Source organism: Zeugodacus cucurbitae, chromosome 5 (genome assembly GCF_028554725.1).
Source record: "Zeugodacus cucurbitae isolate PBARC_wt_2022May chromosome 5, idZeuCucr1.2, whole genome shotgun sequence".
Taxonomy (NCBI): domain Eukaryota; kingdom Metazoa; phylum Arthropoda; class Insecta; order Diptera; family Tephritidae; genus Zeugodacus; species Zeugodacus cucurbitae.
In genome coordinates this window covers 64119030-64140859 of record NC_071670.1, presented here as the reverse complement: position 1 = coordinate 64140859, position 21830 = coordinate 64119030, and the positions used below count along the sequence as shown (strand labels likewise).

Sequence of the window (21830 nt, the reverse complement as noted above, 5' to 3'; positions counted from 1 at the left end):
TGGGACAAATGTGGGCGCTTAAGTATTTTTTTTTACAGTGGTAAGCAAAAGTTTAGTAGTAAATTTTTTTACAGTGCTGAGCAAAAGTTTTGTAGTAAAATTTTTTGACAGTGGTGTGAAAAAAAATTTCAATAAAAATTTTAAAACAAAAAATTTTGAATATTTAGAATATATATTTATGTCAATATTTTTATTATTTCCTCACCCTTTGACCGGGGAAAATATGTGTATCAAAATTATTTGTTGGCATTTATACATATTTACAAACATATATATTTTTTTTTTATTTTATTTTTTATTTTTAAGCCAAAATTTTTTTAATTTTTTCTCTGCACCTTTATACACCTTTGTTTATTCAGCAAATTACAGACATTTGAAATTTTGTATAATCAATGCATAATCAACTGCACACAAGCAATTCAATTGTGTAAATATTGTCTGATAAGCCACTGAGTTGCAAACAACTAACAAGTGCCATCACGCAAAAAAAAAAGATTTGGCTCAATTGTTTTCCAGTTCGTTATTAACAAAAAATGCGCACTCAAATTTCAGCAACAACAAAGTGTAAATAATAAATTAAGTGCCAAGCTGCTGATCACGCATAAATTTGTGAATATTTTTTCAGATTTTCTACGCACGTGCGCAAATGTGCATATATTAAAGAGCCTGCCATAGTAAAAATATAATTCTTTCTAACAATTTGCGGAGTTCAAGAACCCGCAACACCTGTAAACAAATATAAAATGCATACATTTTGTGTACAAACACATATTTGAGGCGTGCTATATAATCCATATTTATCAGGTTCAGCTCACACACTTTGCGCACAAACATTTGTTTTTGTATATAAGCTGCCCTACAATCTGCTGTTTTTATGATTTGTTATGCGACACATTTTCTCACACACAGAAAAACAGCATCACAGAAAAATATAAAAAACACACACATATATGTATGTAAATACCGTGCATAAGTGTGTGTTCTTCCACATAGCTACGTGTGCGCATAGATTTATACGTGCAGGAGTTTCGAAATTATAAATGGCTAACGAACCTGCACATTATTCATTTTATATTAATATGCGCATATTTTTCAACAATATACATATATATATGTCGCTTTATGGATATGCAGAAAGAAAGCCGGTAGCGACCTTTGTATATGGTGCTACAGTGCGTATGAGTGATTTATTTTCAAACGAACCAGGCACATGTGCATATTTTATATTATAACAAAGTATATTATAAATAACTATAAGACTAAGTGTAAATTCAAGTAGTACAGGAAATTGCAAAGATTTCAGGAAGCTGCTTTAAAAATAATTTGACCAGCACAAAATGACATCACAAACCCAAAATGATTATAATACATTCATAGAATTCTTACTTGACTTAATTAAGTTTCGAGCGTGAAAATATTAAAAAGCAGACTTGTTATACAAACTAAACTTGCCATACAAACTAAACGATCGGAATCAAGGGCTTGTATGGAAAACTTCCGCATTTTACTACATATCTTCACGAAATTTGGTGTGAGTTATTGTTCATAGAAATAATTTAAACCCCGAAAAAATTGTTCAGATCGGTTCACAATAGCATATAGCTGCCATACAAACCGAACAATCGGAATCAATGGCTTGTATGGAAAATTTTCACATTTGACGTGGTATCTTCACGAAATTTGGTGTGAGTTATTGTTCATAGAAATAATTTAATCTCCGAAATAATTGTTCAGATCGGTTCACTATAGCATATAGGTGCCATACAAACCGAACGATCGGAATCAATGGCTTGTATGGAAAACTTCCGCATTTTACTATATATCTTCACGAAATTTGGTGTGAGTTATTGTGCATAGAAATAATTTAATCTCCGAAATAATTATTCAGATCGGTTCACAATAGCATATAGCTGCCATACAAACTGAACGATCGGAATCAAGGGTTTGTATGGAAAACTTCCGCATTTTACTACATATCTTCACGAAATTTGGTGTGAATTATTGTTCATAGAAATAATTTAATCCCCGAAAAAATTGTTCACATCGGTTCACTATAGCATATAGGTGCCATACAAACCGAACGATCGGAATCAATGGCTTGTATGGAAAACTTCCGCATTTTACTATATATCTTCACGAAATTTGGTGTGAGTTATTGTCCATAGAAATAATTTAATCTCCGAAATACTTGTTCAGATCGGTTCACTATAGCATATAGCTGCCATACAAACCGAACGATCGGAATCAATGGCTTGTATGGAAAATCGCATTTGACGTGGTATCTTCACGAAATTTGACATGGATTACTGCTTAAGGTAATAATATAATCTCCGAAGAAATTATTCAGATCGGTTCACAATAGCATATAGCTGCCATACAAACTGAACGATCGGAATCAAGGGTTTGTATGGAAAACTTCCGCATTTTACTACATATCTTCACGAAATTTGGTGCGAGTTATTGTTCATAGAAATAATTTAATCTCCGAAATAATTGTTCAGATCGGTTCACAATAGCATATAGGTGCCATACAAACCGAACGATCGGAATCAATGGCTTGTATGGAAAATTTTCGCATTTGACGTGGTATCTTCACGAAATTTGACATGGATTACTGCTTAAGGTAATAATATAATCTCCGAAGAAATTATTCAGATCGCTTAACTATATAACCTTAATGTTTCTAGCAAACAACCCGGCTAAAAAGAATTAGTAAAATGTTTTCTTTTTTTTTACTTACTTTTTCTTACGTCTTTAGATTTGCTTAAACACATAGTTACTAAAAGAAATGCACCTGTGAAGGGTATATTATCTTCGATACTTCGATAAAATAATTTTTTAGCTGTGAAAAATAGCATTTAAAATTTTGAATAAATAAAATGTTACTCATACGCACTGTATACCCAAATCAAGTATTTGCACTAAAACAGCTAATTGAATTATAACAAATAGGTCAAAAATTATTCAAATATCAAATATTAATTAATTCTCTAATTAAGCTAAGTAAATTAGAAAATATATATATCACTATATTGCAACTATTATTCCCTTGAACCCATAGAAACCCACACATTTCCACATATAACTTGTTCTTGCTATATTTAATATGTAAAAAGATAAAAAGAATCACCCTGGGGCACTACAAAACCCGTTATTAACTATGAAACAAACTAACTTGCACTAGCTAACGCACGTATACACTTACATATATTACACCCATAGCTAGCTATCAACTAACCAACTACAGCAGTGAACAAAGGACCGTTCATTCAGGTCGGGGTCATTTCTGTATGCAAATGCAACAACAATATAAACTACACAACAATAGTGTCTACACATTTTTCCACTGTTCTATTATTTTCTGTTTATTACCTTTAGTGCCGGTCTTAACGCCTTACTTTTCACGCTTTTCACATTTGTATTGTGGCATTTAATGGCGCTGCTGGAAATTAGTGAAATGCATCAACAAGTTTGTGTTGACCTTTTAATTGCCGCAATTATAATAATTGCGGACTCATACAAATTGCCACTCGAACAAAAATGTGTTATACGCATACAGCGGAAGTGAAAGTATTAAAGCATTTCCTGATCAAAAGGGTTGATTGTGCCAGAATGGGTTGGGAAACTCGGTCGATCTGTATGTTTTTGCTAAAGGAATTATATGCAAAAGTTCTGAACTGTTATCTAACGTTTATTAAATGTATACACGAAGCTTCTAAATAGTTGAGTATAATACTTGGGAACTTTTATCACGAAAATATTTTGATCAGACTTTCCGAAGACTATAACTCTATTTTTTCCTTCAGCTAGAAATTCCCAGAACGAGGATCTTTGAGACTAAACGTACAATAAGCACAATAAACATATGTCAAAGAAAGTTAAAATGTCAGATAGGGTTTCAGGACAAAAATTCGCTCTAAGTAACGAATATCTGGACTAATATTAACTCAAAACCCCAATTATTTTTTCGATGTGTTTACTAAGTAACTAAAATGGTAAAATATGTTTCAAAATTCGATAAATAAATAATTTAATTAAACAATTTTTAACAGAGTTGCCACCTATTAGTAAACGTTAAACGGAAAACATTAAAAATATTGAAATATGTGCTCCTCTAGGCAAGTTCTTGATACATTTTTTATAATATTTTGATACATTTTCAAAAAGAGTTGCCACCTATGAAGAAAAAATTTATCAGAAATCGTAAAAAAATTACAAAAAATATTACATATTAAAGGATGTATTGCTTTAGGTGAATTGTGCTGGAAAATTGTTTGAAATTTGTTTAAGGGTTGGCACCTATCGTAAAAAATTAAAGCTAAGAAAAATATTACCAACATTGCATAAAAATTATCTTACAGAAAGAATGTAAAAAATGTTGAGTAAAATATAGTTTGGTATGGAGTTGCCACCTATTAAATAAACTAAAGTTCAAAAAATTGTTTTTTTTTTAATTTTAAAGTGTTTAATCAAAATCAAAATTTTTTTATTTTTATTCTTTTATATTTTTATTTATTATTTCAACCGTTAGAAATGTGTATTATTGCCCAGTTAAGTGACAGCATGTCACTACACGCTTGCCTTGCGGCTGACATATCAAATTAAATCAACGAAAACAAATTTCCGTGTTCAAACACTAATATTGCCACTACATTGAGCTCACACCCACGCTAACACTACTATACACACACATACAAACAAACACACACACAAATGCGCACTTATGGTTTGCAGCGCACCGCAAGCTATTACACGGATCTTCTCGCCCATTTGAGCATCCGTTAAGCAGCGTATGGCTTCATTAATGCGTTTGTGCTTCATTAATGTGTTTCTATGTGTGTTATTTGAGTAGCCAGCGCAAATGAACGACCAGCCATCATGGACCGTATTTGTAGATAATGATGATGATAGCTTAGGTATTAACGCCGGCGGCGGCGGCAGCGACGCTTTGCCCACCGGATTAATCACACAGCACAAAACATCCGTCGGCTTTGATCCTAATTTGCTGCTTGTGTTGCGAGAGAGATGCGAGAGCATTTAATGACTAATTAATTTGATACACCGAACGAATGGTTATGCGCTACAAAGCTGAATTGTTCGCAGTTTGTTGTGATGTTGCTGTGAATATGCGTTCGCTTATAAATTTTATTAATTGCCACTGTTTGGGTAATTACTTGTCGGTGTAGTCTATTTTGCGGTTCGCTGCAGGCGAATTTAATTTTAATGTGAATTTCTTTAGGGTTTTTTTTCCGGTGAAGTAATGAGAGGGAGGATGGCCAGTCTTTTTTTAGAGTTAATGTGCTGAAAATAGATCTGTCAACGGATATATATAGATAGTCGTTTTTTTTTATTAAATTGAGTTTGAAAATTCATGATTACTATCGGTTTACAATTTAAATTATTCTTTGAATTTAATATGAATGGTTATAAAAACAAAAAACTAAGGTAGGGCTAAGTTTGGGTGAACATCTTATATTCTCGCAATTTATTTATTTATTTTTATTAAGATAATACATAATTTGACTCATATATTCGGCATTTACCTTCATGTTCGATATCTGAGGCCTTGAAAAGTTATAGCCCAATTTCGAAAATTTATAAATGAGCGATGTCATATCTTCAATACAGATGTATGCAAATTTTTATCTTCGACTTCGTCATTGATTCTTGATTTATATATTGCATTGAAACAGATGGTATCAAAAATTAAATGATATATATTATATTAAGTGAATTAATCAGATGGTATTCAAAATTGTTTTATATGACCTTGGGTTGTTTATGAAAACAGTATATGCAAAATTGTTATTTCTTGAGCAGTTCCTTGGCCATGGTTATTATCCAATATCACCTCTTTCGCAACATATAATGAGATTTAAGAAGAAACTGTTCTAAGTAAGAAATTCGAGATTTAGAAGTTCGAAAATATATATGTATGTACGTATATACAAAAAACTGGATAACTGGGTGGGGTCATTCCCTTCTTGTACTGATTCTCTGTATGGAATTCTACTTTTATACCTTAAGTTTAAGTTTACACTTATATACATTTTATGGGCGTGGCAATAATCCGATTTTACCCATATGCTATACCAACCTTCTCAGAAAACCAAGAAACATGTGTGCCAAATTTCATTAAGAAATCACTGTGAAAAACTGGTACAACGAATTCAATCGTGACCGACGCTCGCTCAAAGACGAATTCCGTGAAGGTCGTCCAAAAACAGCCGTTGTGCCAGAAAACATCGATGCCGTACATGAACTGATAATGCAAGACCGTCATATAACATACCATCAGATAGAGGCATGCCTATGCATTTCTCCCACCAGCATACATTCGATATTGCATGAACACCTGGCCGTAAAAAAGGTTTGTTCTCGTTGGATCCCGCACAATTTGACAATCGCTCAAAAAAAGGCTCAAAAAAAGTGCTTCGAAAATTGGTTTGAGCGCATGCAAAAGTGTATACATCTTGATGAAGAATATTTTGAAAAACAATAAAACCATTTTCGTTGATAAATATTCCTATTTCCATTATTAGGCCAGAAATATATATAGCAGCCCTCGTATATACATAAATATTGAATGAAGAGCCCTGATCGCCAGCGCCCCATATACATGTGAGTGAGTTCGAAATCACAATCAAATACTCTAATATTTAAACTAAAAAGATCAAACAATTTACAAAAACAAAAAAAAACATTTGTGTTTTATAAAAATTCCCTTGAAGCCTCAAAACCACAAAACACCACAGTCCATTCACACTTTAAAGCCTCCAATGCGTAAACAACTAACCCTTGCTAACAGAAACTGCATAACATTTTACTTATTTAAATTCAACCACAAAAGCAGCACACATTGCGCACAAATACCAAACAATGTTTTCCAATTAAAAGTGCTCAGCAACAAATAACCTTTGCATTGAGACCTTCAGCAGCAAACAATGCAAATACATTTCTATATAAATATGTGTGTATGTGTGTATGCTTGTGTATGGAGTAAATCTACACCGCAACGCCCGCAAATGTGTTTGTGCAGTTGAACGCACCCAAATAACAGTAAACAAAGCGTTGCTGCGAGAGCTGTAATAAAACTACAAAACCAACAACAACATGCAGTGCCTAAGTAGGCAAACAAATAGTAGAAAAGTTGCGCCACTTGGCATACTTTTAGGCGGCGCAGCGCACCACTAGCGCAAGCAAATAAACACTGCACCACTACATATATACTATGGTGAATTACAACAAACATGTGTGGCACACACACCCACACTTTGTATCCGCACTTTGTCGTCGGTTCAAAAAAAGTTCAAGGATGCCATGTGAATTAGTTGCTGACAAACTATGCCTGCTGTGCACTGTACGAGTACACTGCAATCAAGGCAACAAGTTCAACAGCGCACTCCAAGCAACAACTACATATGTGTATCTATGCTTTTGTCTGCGACTGTATGTGTGCGCGTGTGCGTGTGGCAATCAACGCGTTGAGTGAAACTAACGAATTTTGTCATTAAACCAAATGCTCAGCTCCACACATACTTTGGGCTGGCTGACAGCCGATGCGCCAGCTGTTGACGATGCTGCTGACACTGATGATGGCATTCCGAGCTTGTTGCCACACTGAGTGGCAAGCACATACCTTCAGTTGTTGTTGTTGCTAGGTGTGTGTGTTCTAAACTATATCTATCACTATATCTTTTGTTTGAACACACACAACTCGAGTGCAACACCGCAGCCGACAACACAAACCGCACACCAACACACACTTGCAACACACTCATGAAAGCAATTGCTTTGCGCGTTAGCTGCCATAAACTTTTCAAATCTGTGCTGCTGTGTCAACGCAGGTGAGCAAAAGTTTTGTCTTTGCTAATTACGATTGACCGCCTCTAATGTAAACATAAATTGCCTGGTAGCTTTTGTTTTTCAGAAAAAAAAAAATATTTTTTTGTGTTTGTTTCATTTTTACTTCGTGGAGAATGTAGTGGTTGAGAGAAAAATTTATGGAATTATGCAAAACAAAAAATAATCAAGCATATTCAAGCTTTAATAAAGCTTTGTGCATTTTAGTTAACTTTGTAGTGATGTGGTCTAGCTTTCATGAAAATGTTGTAATTTAGTTTAAGTTGAGGTCACACTGAACTTGAATTCTGATATTTTGAAAGAATTATTAACATTAAATAGATTTAATTATAGTTCTGAAATCTGCAAAAAGTGGGCGCGGCCCATTCTCTTAATATTCCCACATACCTCGTGAACTACTAAAGCTAATAGCAACCAAATTTAGTGCCACAATTGTTTAAGGCAGTATCTGCTTTAGAAGCCGAAAAAAAAACGTTTTTTTTTTAATTTTTTTTGAAAGGGAAGGAAATGATTACGGTAAACAGAATTTTAAGACGATAGTGTACAATATTTAATGGTTAAAAAACAATATTTATTATTAAAAAATATGAAAATTTTTTCAAAGTTGTCAGTATTTTTCTGGAGCGCCTGGAATCTGCACTTGTAAAACGGTGCCGGTGATGGAGGTCGTGCGATGCATCTGAAACAGTCGAACCAAATTTTTTTTTAATTTTTATAAGTTTTCTTTTCTTTATGAACTAAAAAAATACTGAAGAAGTTATAAAATTCCAAATTTTTCCGATTTTTTCTTCTTTAAGAAAAACAAGTAAGGAAGGGCTAAGTTCGGGTGTAACCGAACATTTTATACTCTCGCAATTTATTGATGTAATTTTATAAAGACAACACAATTCGACCCATATATTCGGCATAAAGTTCAATAGAATAACGAAAATCATCATAAATAGTATATGGGGACTGAGGTAATTCCTAAACCGATTTCACTCGTTTTCACCACCAAGATACAATGTATCGAAGACTATACGATCACTTAATTTAATATTACTTATAATTAGGTATATAGGATCTGGGGGAAGTTATGACCCGATTTTTGCCATTTCAGGTACAGAGAGAAACTGTTATAAGAAAAAAATTCAGAGGGAATGAATTACATTAAAATATCTGAGGGATTAACCTATATTTTCGGTGAAAAATTAACCTTAGGCACTGAGTTCTTCATGTTTGATATCAGGGGCCTTGAAAAGTCATGGTCCGATTTTGACAATTTTTCCACAAGTGATGTCACAGCTCAAATACAGTATTTGTGTAAAGTTTTATTCCGCTAGCTTCATTGGTTCCTTATGAATACATTATAAAGTGAACGAATCAGATGGAATTCAAAATTGGGTTATATGGGAAGTAGACGTAGTTGTGAACCGATTTCGCCCATATTCCACCCGTGTCATCAGGGTGTCAAGAAAGTGTGATATACCGAATTTCATTGAAATCGGTCGAATAGTTCTTGAGATATGGTTTTTGACCCATAAGTGGGCGACGCCACGCCCATTTTCCATTTTGTAAAAAAAATCTCAGTGCAGCTTTCTTCTGCCATTTCTTATGTAAAATTTGGTGTTTCTGGCGTTTTTCGTTAGGGAGTTAACCCACTTTTCGTAATTTTCAACCTAACTTTTGTATGGGAGGTGGGCGTGGTTATTATCCGATTTCTTTCATTTTTGGACTGTATAAGGAAATGGCTAAAAGAAACGACTGCAGAAAGTTTGGCTTATATAGCTTTATTGGTCTGCGAGTTATATACAAAAAAACTTATTTGAGGGCGGGGTCACGCCCACTTTTCCAAAAAAATTACATCCAAATGTGCCCCTCCCTAATGGGATCCTATGTTCCAAATTTCATTTTCATAACTTTATTTATGGCTTAGTTATGACACTGTATAAGTTTTCGGTTTCCTCCATTTTGTGGGCGTGGCAGTGGACCGATTTTGCCCATTTTCGAAAGCAACCTCCTCAGGGTGCCAAGGAACATGTGTTCCAAGTTTCATTAAGATATCTTAATTTTTACTCAAGTTATCGCTTGCACGGACAGACGGACAGACGGACAGACGGACGGACAGACATCCGGATTTCAAATCTACTCGTCATCCTGATCATTTATGTATATATAACCCCATATCTAACTCTTATATTTCTTGGTGACACAAACAACCGTTATGTGAACAAAACTATGATACTCTGTGCAACAGGTTGCGAGAGTATAAAAATTGATTTTAAGTTGCAAAACAAGTAGTTTAAATAATACTTTTGTCCAACTTTTTTAGTTCAATAGAAGATAATTTAATACTGAAGCTAGATCACTTTGGTTTTTTCGATCGGACATATATTCTTTTTGCTATCGCCGGCACCGTTTTCTATCACTTGTGAAAATGAAAACTCGCGAAAACGCGCTTTAAAGTTTGCCTGAGCATTCGCACCTGCTCGACGCCCAGCCACTATACGAAGCTCTAGCTTCGAAAATATGTCGAATTGGAATTTTAAAGACCTATTTTTGGATAGTTTTGGAAGAGATTTAAAACAAAACAAAAAAATCAATTTTTTGAAGCCTGTAAAGCAGACTACTTCCTTAATATAATAAGACATATGTCAAATCTGGACTTAATCACGCCACTGCCTATACAAATGTTATATTAAAATTAGTAAAAGTGGAGGAGCCAGGGCATTAAATGTGACCACACAGGTAGTACACTGCCTTTGCATGTGAATCGATAAAAAATTCAGCAAAATTCCATACTCTACCAAATTACTCGTTTAGTTTCCAACAAATCTTATGTTCTCAGCTGGAAAACGAGTGGAGTCAAAGAAAAAACCTTTTTTCTAGCAGTGTCTTGATCTTGTCTTCTCATGTCGAGATCTATCGAATAAAAAATATTGTCCCCAGATACCGCTGTAGATACTGAATATGTGAACATTTGAACCAAAAATATCTACAAATCTCTGAGGAAATTTAAAGAACATATTTTCTTGATGCGAAAAATTGGTAAAATCAGTTCAGTACTTCCACTAACCTCAAATTTTCTTTGATATATCTATCAGATAATTTCAATTTTCAACCACTTTTGCAGCAAAACGTTGTGCCGTAGTATGTTTCTTCATTATGAAATGACAAACCAAACTGCGTATAGGTCAAACAAAAGCTGTCAAAAAGACTGCGTAGAAAAATATTGCCTCATTAAAAACCAAAATCGTCTAAAAAAACACCCGTTATGAACCCAAAAAATTCTATAAAATATTTATCAGATAACTTCAAAAGGCACATCATGTATAGCCGGGCAGAGTCGGTTGAACATCTGGTAAAGGTCTAAACCAATCTCCAATGAGCTTTAAATCTTGACTTATAGGCATCTAGTATAGAAGAGTAAAGTATTGTTCTAACAATTTGCATTATGAAACAAGATTTATCTCACAGTGAGCTGATAGTGTGCTAGAAAATAACCTAACCTAACTTAACATGCAACATAACCTCAACTTCAGAGGCTTATTTGATATAATCTAATCAAAGTTGAAGACAAATCTCAAGAAATACTTTCAATATTTATAGTTTATTCTTAACTATTTTATATTCTTAAGTAAATAACTGCTTAAGTTGACTTCGGAGAAAATGAAATAAAAAGCTTGACTTTGGACATTGGTAGAAATATATATATTTTTTTTTTTTGAATAAAGTTAAGCTGCTCTAGCTTAAGATATACTACACCATTTTGCCAGCATTCATACCAAGCTTCTTAACACCTTTGCTTTGCACTTTCTATAAATATCTTAAGCACACTTTACTCCAGCAGCTTATTGCAGCCACTTTCAGCTAGAGATAATAACCACTTAACGACGTAGCACCACTCTCACGCCAGTATAGGTGTTACAAGTACCAAATAAATCATGTAATCGCACTTGATAGCAACAGCAACACATACAACTACAAGTACATACATGCATAGCTACTTGTAGACATATAGATATAGCTGTATGTTATGCCATGCTAAGTTGCTGCATGGAAATATGCGATTCTTTGTACAGCTACAATGAGGAAACGATACAAGTCACTTCTTTTCATATCGATATCCTCTTTTACGCATTTATTTATTTATTTATATTTTCGCTTCCTACTCATTACAAAAATATAAAAATAGCACTCCAGTACAACAACAACACCAACTTAACATACTTGTTAAAGCTGCAACATAAGTTCACACACTGCTTATAGCCACTAAATGATAATCGATAAACTTTTTCGAAGTAGAAAAAAAAACAAAAAGCACATCAACAAGAGCGGAAGCTGAAGCGGAATGCCAGTAAATGATGGAATGTAATTGCATAAGTGATTGGAATTTAGCAGCAAGTAATCTACACACTTGCAATGAGTCGAGGTGTTGGCGCAGCTGAGGCAGCCTAAACGCTAAATTGTGCGGGCGGGGCCAGAGACCTACATATAGTATATAAGTACATATGCACATGTGGTATTTTATTGAAAGCGAATTATTTTCTTATAAAGCTCGTTGCTGTAAAGTCAGCCAGTCATCCACAAACAAGTGCTCACGTACATATGTATGTATGCCTGCGTGTGTTATTGCTCGTCTAAAGCCACTTGTAGCGACGGTGATGAATGAGCGCTTAACGCAACGAAGCCTAATAGCGGATATATCACTGTGATTTGATTGGAAAACTTTTTTTACACGTACATACCTACCATACACACACACAAACATATGTACATTCATATAGGTTTGTATAGGAATGTAGGAAGTAAATGTAGAGGAAAACGAAAAGTTATTGTGCAACATCAATTCCACAACTCGAAATGTGCGAAAGGTAGGACGAATAAGTGCTGGCTGAAATAGACGAAGAATGCAAGAAATATTGCGTAAGGTAATCATGCAAATTCTGCAGACAAAATGGCCGCTTGTGTCGAAAAATTGTTTTCTTTTTTTCTCTGGCATGTTGAGCGATTTAACTTTGTTACTCAAGGGCGCTGTCCGAACATGAAATGCTACAAGCATAAAAGAAATAAAGAAAATAAATGTGGAAGCTTTGGTGTTTACAAGATTTTGAAAGAGTAGCTTTAAAGAATACTCTTATATAAATTACTATTCTTAAAGATAATAATATAAGTTAATAAGTATGGAACTATATTTTTATGATATAATTGATTTTTCTTTAATTCCAGAAAATTATAAACATTACAATTTTTAGTACTGGTAAAAAAACTAAAATTAACTTGAAAGATGGCGCTGATTGTTCTTATGGATCTTTATTTTATTTTTATATTGAAAGAGTTTCTTAAAGCAAAGGGCAAAGGTATCTAAAGGTAGGTTTAATCAATTTTCATGAAACTACGAAATAATCTTGTTTATAATTAAACCACTTTTAAATCCCCTCTATGCGGTCCGTGGGAAACTAATGGGTTTAATAATTTTGTGAGAAGCTTCATAGTGCTTCATATGCGTCTTTAGTATACTATATCATATCATATGTATTAGGTCTACAATTTTGCTTCCGCCGTTTTCCGATAGGGTCAAGCACTGGTCGATTAAATCGATTAAATCGTTTTATATCGATCTTGGACATTTGTGTCAACATTAACCCAACAAAATATTTGTAAAGTTCTGTTTTGCATCCCAAACTTATTCTCAACTGAAAATGTTACTTTTTGAGCCCAATTCTCGACATTTGCGGGAAATTTTGCTTTTCTTTTTTTATTCCAAGAAAAGTGCGGCTGAGGCTCATCGAATGCTTTCGGATACGTACGGTGAGACTGTCCTAAGTAAAAGAACATGTCGCGAATGGTTTCAACGTTTTAAGAATGGTGATTATGAAGTCGAAGACCGGCATGGCACGGTGGTGGAAGGAAGAAGATTTTCGAAGATGCTAAATTGGAAGCATTACTCGACTGGAACCATCACAGGAGATCGATACCTAAAAGAAAAACGGCCACAGTACGAGGAAAGACCCGATAAAGTCATTATCCAGCATGACAATGCTCGGCCTCACGTCGCAAAGGTGGTCAAAAAATATTTGGAGACGCTGAAATGGGAGATCTTACCCCACCCGCCGTATTCTTCAGACGTTACTCCATCTGACTACCACTTGTTCCGATCGATGGCTTACGGTGTAGCTAACGAGCACTTCAGTTCTTATGAAGAAGTCAAAAATTTGATTGATACTTGGATCGACTCGAAAGATGAAGAGTTCTTTCGTCACGGAATACGCATGCTGCCAGAAAGATGGTCAAAAGTAGTAGCTAGCGACGGCTAATATTTTGAATAACATTTTTGTAACCTAATAATTCCTAACGTAATATCATGAATTGAAGCCTCTTCTCGTAAAGTAATAATATTTAATATATTTTACCAACATATGCTCCAATACCTTGTAGTGTCTGGGTTAGAATCTTTCATGAAATTAACGTTTATTTTAGAAATGTGATGTATGTGATTGGCGTTGCAACCGTTTAGCCGGTTATAGCCGAATCGACGATAGTGCGAAATCTCTCTCTCTCCTTCGCAGTTCGGCGCCAGTTGGAGATCCCAAGTGTAACCAGGTCGCTCTCCACCTGGTCCCTCCAACGGATTGGAGGCCTTCCCCTTCCTCGGCTTCCTCCGGCGGGTACTGCATCGAACACTTTCAGGGCTGGAGTGTTTTCGTCCATTCGGACAACATGACCTAGCCAGCGTAGCCGCTGTCTTTTTATTCGCTGAACTATGTCAATGTCGTCGTATAACTCGTACAGCTCATCGTTCCATCGCCTGCGGTATTCGCCGTTGCCAATGTTCTTAGGACCATAAATCTTGCGCAAAATTTTTCTCTCGAAAACTCCTAGTGTCGTCTCATCTGATGTTGACATCGTCCAAGCTTCTGCACCGTAAAGCAGGACGGGAATGATAAGCGACTTGTAGAGCTTGATTTTGGTTCGTCGAGAGAGGACTTTACTGTTCAATTGCCTACTCAGTCCAAAGTAGCACCTGTTGGCAAGAGTTATTCTGCGCTGGATTTCGAGGCTGACATTATTATCGGTGTTAATGCTGGTTCCCAGGTATACGAAATTATCTACGACCTCGAAGTTATGACTGTCAACAGTGACGTGGGAGCCAAGACGCGAATGCGCCGACTGTTTGCTTGATGACAGGAGATATTTCGTCTTGTCCTCATTCACCTCCAGACCCATTCGCTTCGCCTCCTTATCCATGCGGGAAAAAGCAGAACAAACGGCGCGGTTGTTGCTTCCGATGATATCAATATCATCGGCGTACGCCAGGAGCTGTACACTCTTGTAGAAGATTGTACCTTCTCGGTTTAGCTCTGCAGCTCTTAATTTTTTCCAGCATCAGGTTAAAGAAGTCGCACGATAGTGAGTCACCTTGTCTGAAACCTCGTTTGGTATCGAACGGCTCGGAGAGGTCCTTCCCAATCATGACGGAGCTTTTGGTGTTGCTCCACGTCAACTTACACAGCCGTATTAGTTTTGCGGGGATACCAAATTCAGACATCGCGGCGTAAAGGCAGCTCCTTTTCGTTATTTTAGATTTTAGATTATATTAGAAATAGTTTATTCAATTATTCAAAATTCAATAAATAAGTATATATTAGTAAATTTCAGTTCCTTCAACAAAAAAGTTTTGTCTAAAATAAATTGCTCTGACTGGCCATCTAGATGTCCAGAATCATTCGTTTTTTTTTTTTTTTTGTTGGAAATGTTAAGTCTACATTTTCATTGGGAAATATTAAGTTTAAATTAATTTAAAAAATTCAAATATGATGCCTGGCCAGACAAAGTAAATCTAATTTGTAGCAAATAACATTAGAATTACTTTAATAATATCATAAAATCATTGTGACAATATGGTATCAAAAAAGTCGAGCACAAAAAAAAATTATGCTGGCTTTGATTACTTATGAAGCTTAAAAGCTGAATTGAATTAAAGCATACATAAAAAACTGAAAAAATGCACATCATGTAAGCTAATTAAAACACAGCCGCACATTTTTCCATTGAATTACTGCAGTTAATTATAGAAAAAGTAATGATTAGCGTGAAAAATATAAAAATATGAAAAAAATGCACAGTTTATGATTACAAAGTTGTTCATAGCAACGCCTAATGCAATGGAGCATTCAGTAATCGAATGAAGTATTTGCGTTAATACACAACACAGCAGGATAATGTTTTTATGAATGTGCAGTTAAGCGGAATTTCAATGCAGAACATACGCGAAGAATACTAGAAATATATTATATATCATATCATATATGTATGTATGTATGTGAGTAATGTGTCATGGCAGCACAAAGGGCTCGTCAGCGCAGAAACTAACTGTATATAAGTTACACTATTAGACATTGCATATATTTCCGTCTGCGTGTGTATGTGTGTGTGTAAAGTACGCGTATTTATAGACTGAAATGGGTGCGCCACGCTAATTAATATCTCCAGCAACATTTCAACCTTCTCCACACGCACACATAATTACTCATATTCATACGTGTTGCTATCTAGTGTGAGCTCCAGCTGTTTGAGAGTGTGTGTTGTGAAAATACTTTTCGTGCTTTGTTGAGACGCTCATATGTATGTTTGCATATGTTTAACATATTAATTATATAAGTGAAATTTCACGTTTTATTGCTTGCGTAGACGCAAAATATTTGCCTGTCATTCTCACATTAATAATTGTAATTGATATTTATGCATGGAATTAATTGAATTCATACATATATAAATATATATTATTCAACAATAATTATTAGCAATAAATATTATATAATATGATTCACGCTTATAATATATGGTGGATACAACATTTCTATCATTCATTTTAGACACAAACTGTCAGGCAATCAGGATACAAAATATATATTTTTTTTCAAGAAAAATTTAGCTTTATTATGAAGACTAAGATTTGCCATTATGTTTTAAAAATAATTTTGGGCAAGGTACCGACGCAGCTCGCTTGAATAAATTCTAGCAGAGAGGCCTAGTTTTTGATCACAATCCAGCAATTGAATGGACCCTGGTCTGTTCATACCAAATTGAATATAAATCAAGTAACAGCTATCAAGCGTTCTAGCCAAGAACATCAAATTTTGATCAAAGTGAATGTTCAATTCATTGATAAAAAATATATACCACGCTATATGACACTACTCGGCGAACTAGGTCAATTGGAGTGAATACCAGTGTTTGGCATAGTGCAAGAGATATAGAATAGTAAAACTATACCACTTTCTTGTAGTGTCCACAAACTTCTTTTGCTGCATATTGTTTTGTAAAGCATTTCATTATCATTTGAAAGCATTTCTGAAGTTTTCGTAATTCTCGGGTATTGCATTTTCTTATAGGATTGCAGATAGACTGCTAACTGCCTAAGACTAAGGCGATCGAATCCAATTTTGTATATAACCTCTACAAAAAATTGTGACATATGAGATCGCTGTGTCACTGTCATACAGTGAAGTCATCAATCTAGTCAGGCAACATCTATACTCTTATAAAACTAGAAATTCTTTACTAATTTTGATTGATCAAAAATCGTATATCAATTGAAGACATATTTTTTAACGAATTATTTTATTTTATCAGAGATTTCGCTTTTAATTCAATAAAGAATTTTTAAATATTTTTTTATCACTTAAGCTTTGACTTAGAAGAATATGAACGCATAAAAGGCATGTGTTACTTATATGGAAAACAACAATCGGCTAACTAGATGAGTTTATAATTCAGTTGGAAGTAGCATAGATGGCTTCAGATTTGGTAATTTAACAAATATAAAAAGAAAAAATCAGGAAAATCGAGCTAAAACCAGGTCTTCAATTTAAATTAAAATTCAAAAGATCAATTAAGGATCACTGAATATATCGAAATTAATGATATAGTCTTACAGAGCACATATAACCAAAATAATGATTTTGAGGTAGAATATCGGAATCGGTTTCAAAGAAAATTTAGCACTTATACATAACATATATACATATATATATATTTTTATATACATATATATATATATCACATTTTATCACATCGGTAGACTTAATCGACCGTTCCTTATATATGTATGTCAACACCATAGATCTGTAAAATTCTCGAAATCGGAGTAAAAATAATGAAGACCCCAGATATCGAAAACGTAAACCTCGGTTATGGCAAATTTTTTAAAGAATTTATAGACAAATATCCCGAATATTTTATAGAAATTCAGAAAAAATATTTGTCTTTTAAAATGTGCCTCTGTTCCAAAAATGGGTGAAATTGGGTCATAACATCCCCTAGCTCCCATATATGTACATATACATATAATATCAGAGTTTTTAACCATATAATGGGCTTTATACCGCATATATCGATTAATATGTGAGATATCTTAGCAAAATTAAGTCAGCGTATAAGCTTGGATATAATGTACTTTGGTGGTGAAAATTAGTGAAATCGGTTCAGGAATTACCTCAGCGCTCATATATTATATATGATGGTTTTTTGTATTCCAGTCGACTTTATGACGAATATACGGCTAAAATCAAGTGTGTGTATCTTCATAAAATTAAATAAATAAATAACAGAAGTATGAAAAATTCGGTTACACCCGAACATAGCGCTTCCTTACTTTTTACATTACTAATTAATCACTTTTTGTTATATTAACTTACATTATCTACAGCAAGGCCGCACAGTTACATCGCACTAAACGCCGACACGACAGCGACCCAACAACAATTTCGCCCCCCTTTTATTTGACCTAGTCTTATCAAGAGAAACGCAAATATTTTTCGAATACCCGCGCAATGGATGTTAATGTTGTAAATAATGTTTATTATTGTTATTGCGAAAATATATAAATTAATTTGGCCATAAGTGATAACACTTGTCAAGTTTATTGGGAAAAAGCAATCACTTGCACAGCTGTGCACAATTCAAGTGCATAGTGCGAACACAAAGCGAGATTACCAACAGGTAAGCATATTTTTAGGCGCTAATGCTGACGAACTAACAATAATGCCGAGCAATAAATTAATTTGTAAATAATTTGACTCATAAATTTCCACTCGTGTGAGTTATTAAATGCAATATAATAAATATGACTTCCTTTTTTGTTGCTCTTTTATTTTTTTTGCACAATTGACGTTGAGCATTACTGTCCTTTAATTTATGAACACAGCGGGTGAAATGTGCTACTTTTACTGTTATAATTGACTGAAATTAAAAACTTATGCGAATACAGTACAGGTGTGCCAATTAAATTGTGCAAACACAACCGGCTTGAGCGCCTAAATGTATGCTTTACAAATGCGCATAAGTGTGTTTTTAAATATTTATATACACTTCTGAGTGCACTTAACTCACACAATTAGACACATATTCACTCACTCAACTACTATTTCAAAGCTCAACTTACTTCTTCACCACCAACGCCTCCAACAACAATGTAATGTAACTACAGTTACACAGTAAACGGCACAGCTCAGCTTACTACGGTCACGTGCGCTCCCCAGACGCACCGTTGTTGCAACAAACACAATAAACGAGGTTAGCCTGCAGCACAGCTGGTATTCCTAGCGGCCCACTTTCAGGCCGATAACTGCAATACTAATTGTGTTAAAATGCATGCTAGCAGTATGCAACGGTACAACACTGACATTTAATATGCGAAACAGGTGCACCAGTTCCGGACTGTCACAAAGTGGTGGTAGTGGCACACTGACACCCGAATTTGGTATGACACCGTCGTGTTTATGCACTCACTAGTTTCTATTTGACGCTTGGCCCCTAAATGTAGGCTATGCAGAGTAGGGCAATTGTCAGGTCACATGTAAGGGACAGGCAATGCAGCATATTTGAACTACACAATTTTTGTTTTAAATTGTTTTTTTTTTTTCGGTTTTTGTAAATGCAATTAAGTAGATGTGTTTACTCGTATATACGCCCGATTTGTGGGCGAATGCGGAATGTAGTGCGAAATTTTTTTAAACACACACGATATAGGAGTACTTAGGGCAAAACTTTTAAGTGAATATATTTTTCTATTTGTGTATATATGTATGTATGACACTGTATTTTAAATTACACTAACGGTATTTCATATAATTTTAATGTGGATAATTATTACGTTTAACACTATAAATATATATATTTTTTATAAACATTACAACAACAGCTTCGAGTTGTTTTAAATTTTTACAGAAACTTGTATATTTATTTTTTACAAATTTAATTTAAATTTTTTTTCTTTTTTTTAAATACTTTTAATAATTATTTTATTGGTTTAATTAAATTTTCAATTTTTTTCAAAATTTTTTTAAAATTTTTTCAAATTTTTTTCAAAATTCTTTACTGCATCCCACAACAAAATCTACACCACACATTTGGTTTTTTTAATTGTTTCAAATGAACTGTTATCCACAATATCCGTTTCCTTTTGCACTCGTTGTAGTTTAGCCAGCGCACGTCTAACGACTACCGCAACCCGACAGCAACTGAAGTTTCTGCTGTTGCATGCAACATATAAAAATCACTTCGGCGAGCTTTTAATAGCCACCTTTAAGCATTTCTGCATACAGCTGGTCACCTTAGTAGAGCTTAAAGCTCAGCGCCGCAGAGAGCATTTTATGCATAGCATATGTTAAGGCGTTGTAGCGCGCTCATTGTTTTTGTTTACGAATTGCTGGAGCAAAGCAGCTGACACCGAAAAACCGAAACAAAAAATACCGTAGAAAAATAAATAAAAGTACGCACACGACATTATCTATTTTGGTATGGCATGCCGACGTCGTATAGCGTCGGCTAACTGTATTGGCGTGTAATAAACACATGTTGCTTCAACAACACGCAGTCGGCGAGCGACTGAACTTTGTTGGTATTGCGGTAGGCAACGGTGACAAGTGCTCTGCAGTGTAACGCTAGAAATTTTCGAACGATATTATTTAGATTTGTAAATCGTTTCTGTGAAAAAAATATTTAGCTCAAATTTTCCGGAATATTTTTTTTTTTTTGTAGTTCTTAAGGAAAATTTAGCAGTTAAAAAAAAAAGATTTCCCAGTAATTCTCATAGTTCTACAACTTCTCAGAGTAATTATACTGCATCGTTTACTAACTAATTTCGTATGATAACAACAGTTGATCTTACTGAATTTCTTTGCAGCCAACTTCACTCTTAACCGCTTTACCTTTATATATTTGAACAGGTGATATAATAAGTTTTTTTTTTAATATTTTGAAATAGTTTTTGTTTGGTGCCCGCAGATAGAAGATACTATCAAAAGAGTAAAAGTGACGTCGATCAAGTGATGTGTACCGTGAAGATGTGCTGACCAAACCCCAATACCAAAATTCTTTTGCAAAATATCTTTCCGGCAATTTCAATCTTGAAGATGCACCACGTTCTGGAAGGTTTTTTGAAACCAAAGTGTATAAAATAAAGTCGTTGGTTGATGCAACTGATCAAAAATAGCAAAAGGTATTGGATCAAAATGGAGATTATATACAGTAGTTTTCCGAAGTAACGAATATTCGTTTTAACGAAAACCGCTTATAACGAACAAGAAAATTTGTTACATTGAGTACCTTAAATCACGAATATCGGGGATGTGTAAGTACTCGGTTTAACGAACAACATGAAGAAGACATATGAAGAAAGAGGAAAAAATCAAATAACATCGAACCAGAATTAAAAATAAAACTTGAAAAAATTCAAAAAAATTTGCAAATTGAAAAAATATTGAATTTTATAAAAAAAAGCTTAAAATTATTGATCAGCACCAAATAGAAGTATGAGTGTCAGAATTGGTCCATTTTGGAAGAATTTATTGGATTTGAATTGTTTTGTTATGGTTTTTAATTTTTTAACAAATAATTAATAATACAATTTATTAAACTGCAATTTACGGATATATAACTCATTTTTATTGGTAAAAATACCTCCAAGTGAGTACTCGAATTAA

The 21830-nt window shown here is 34.3% G+C and overlaps 1 protein-coding gene across 1 annotated transcript in view; it reads right to left on the bottom strand.

The window, feature by feature from the left end:
• LOC105208796 (uncharacterized) overlaps window positions 1-20131 on the bottom strand; it is an 87376-nt gene extending 67245 nt beyond the window's left edge. Inside the window, exon 1 of the mRNA XM_011178833.3 lies at window positions 19289-20131. The gene's annotated coding sequence lies outside the window, so the exon portion shown is untranslated. The remainder of the gene's footprint in view (window positions 1-19288) is intronic.
• Window positions 20132-21830: the final 1699 nt, after the last annotated feature.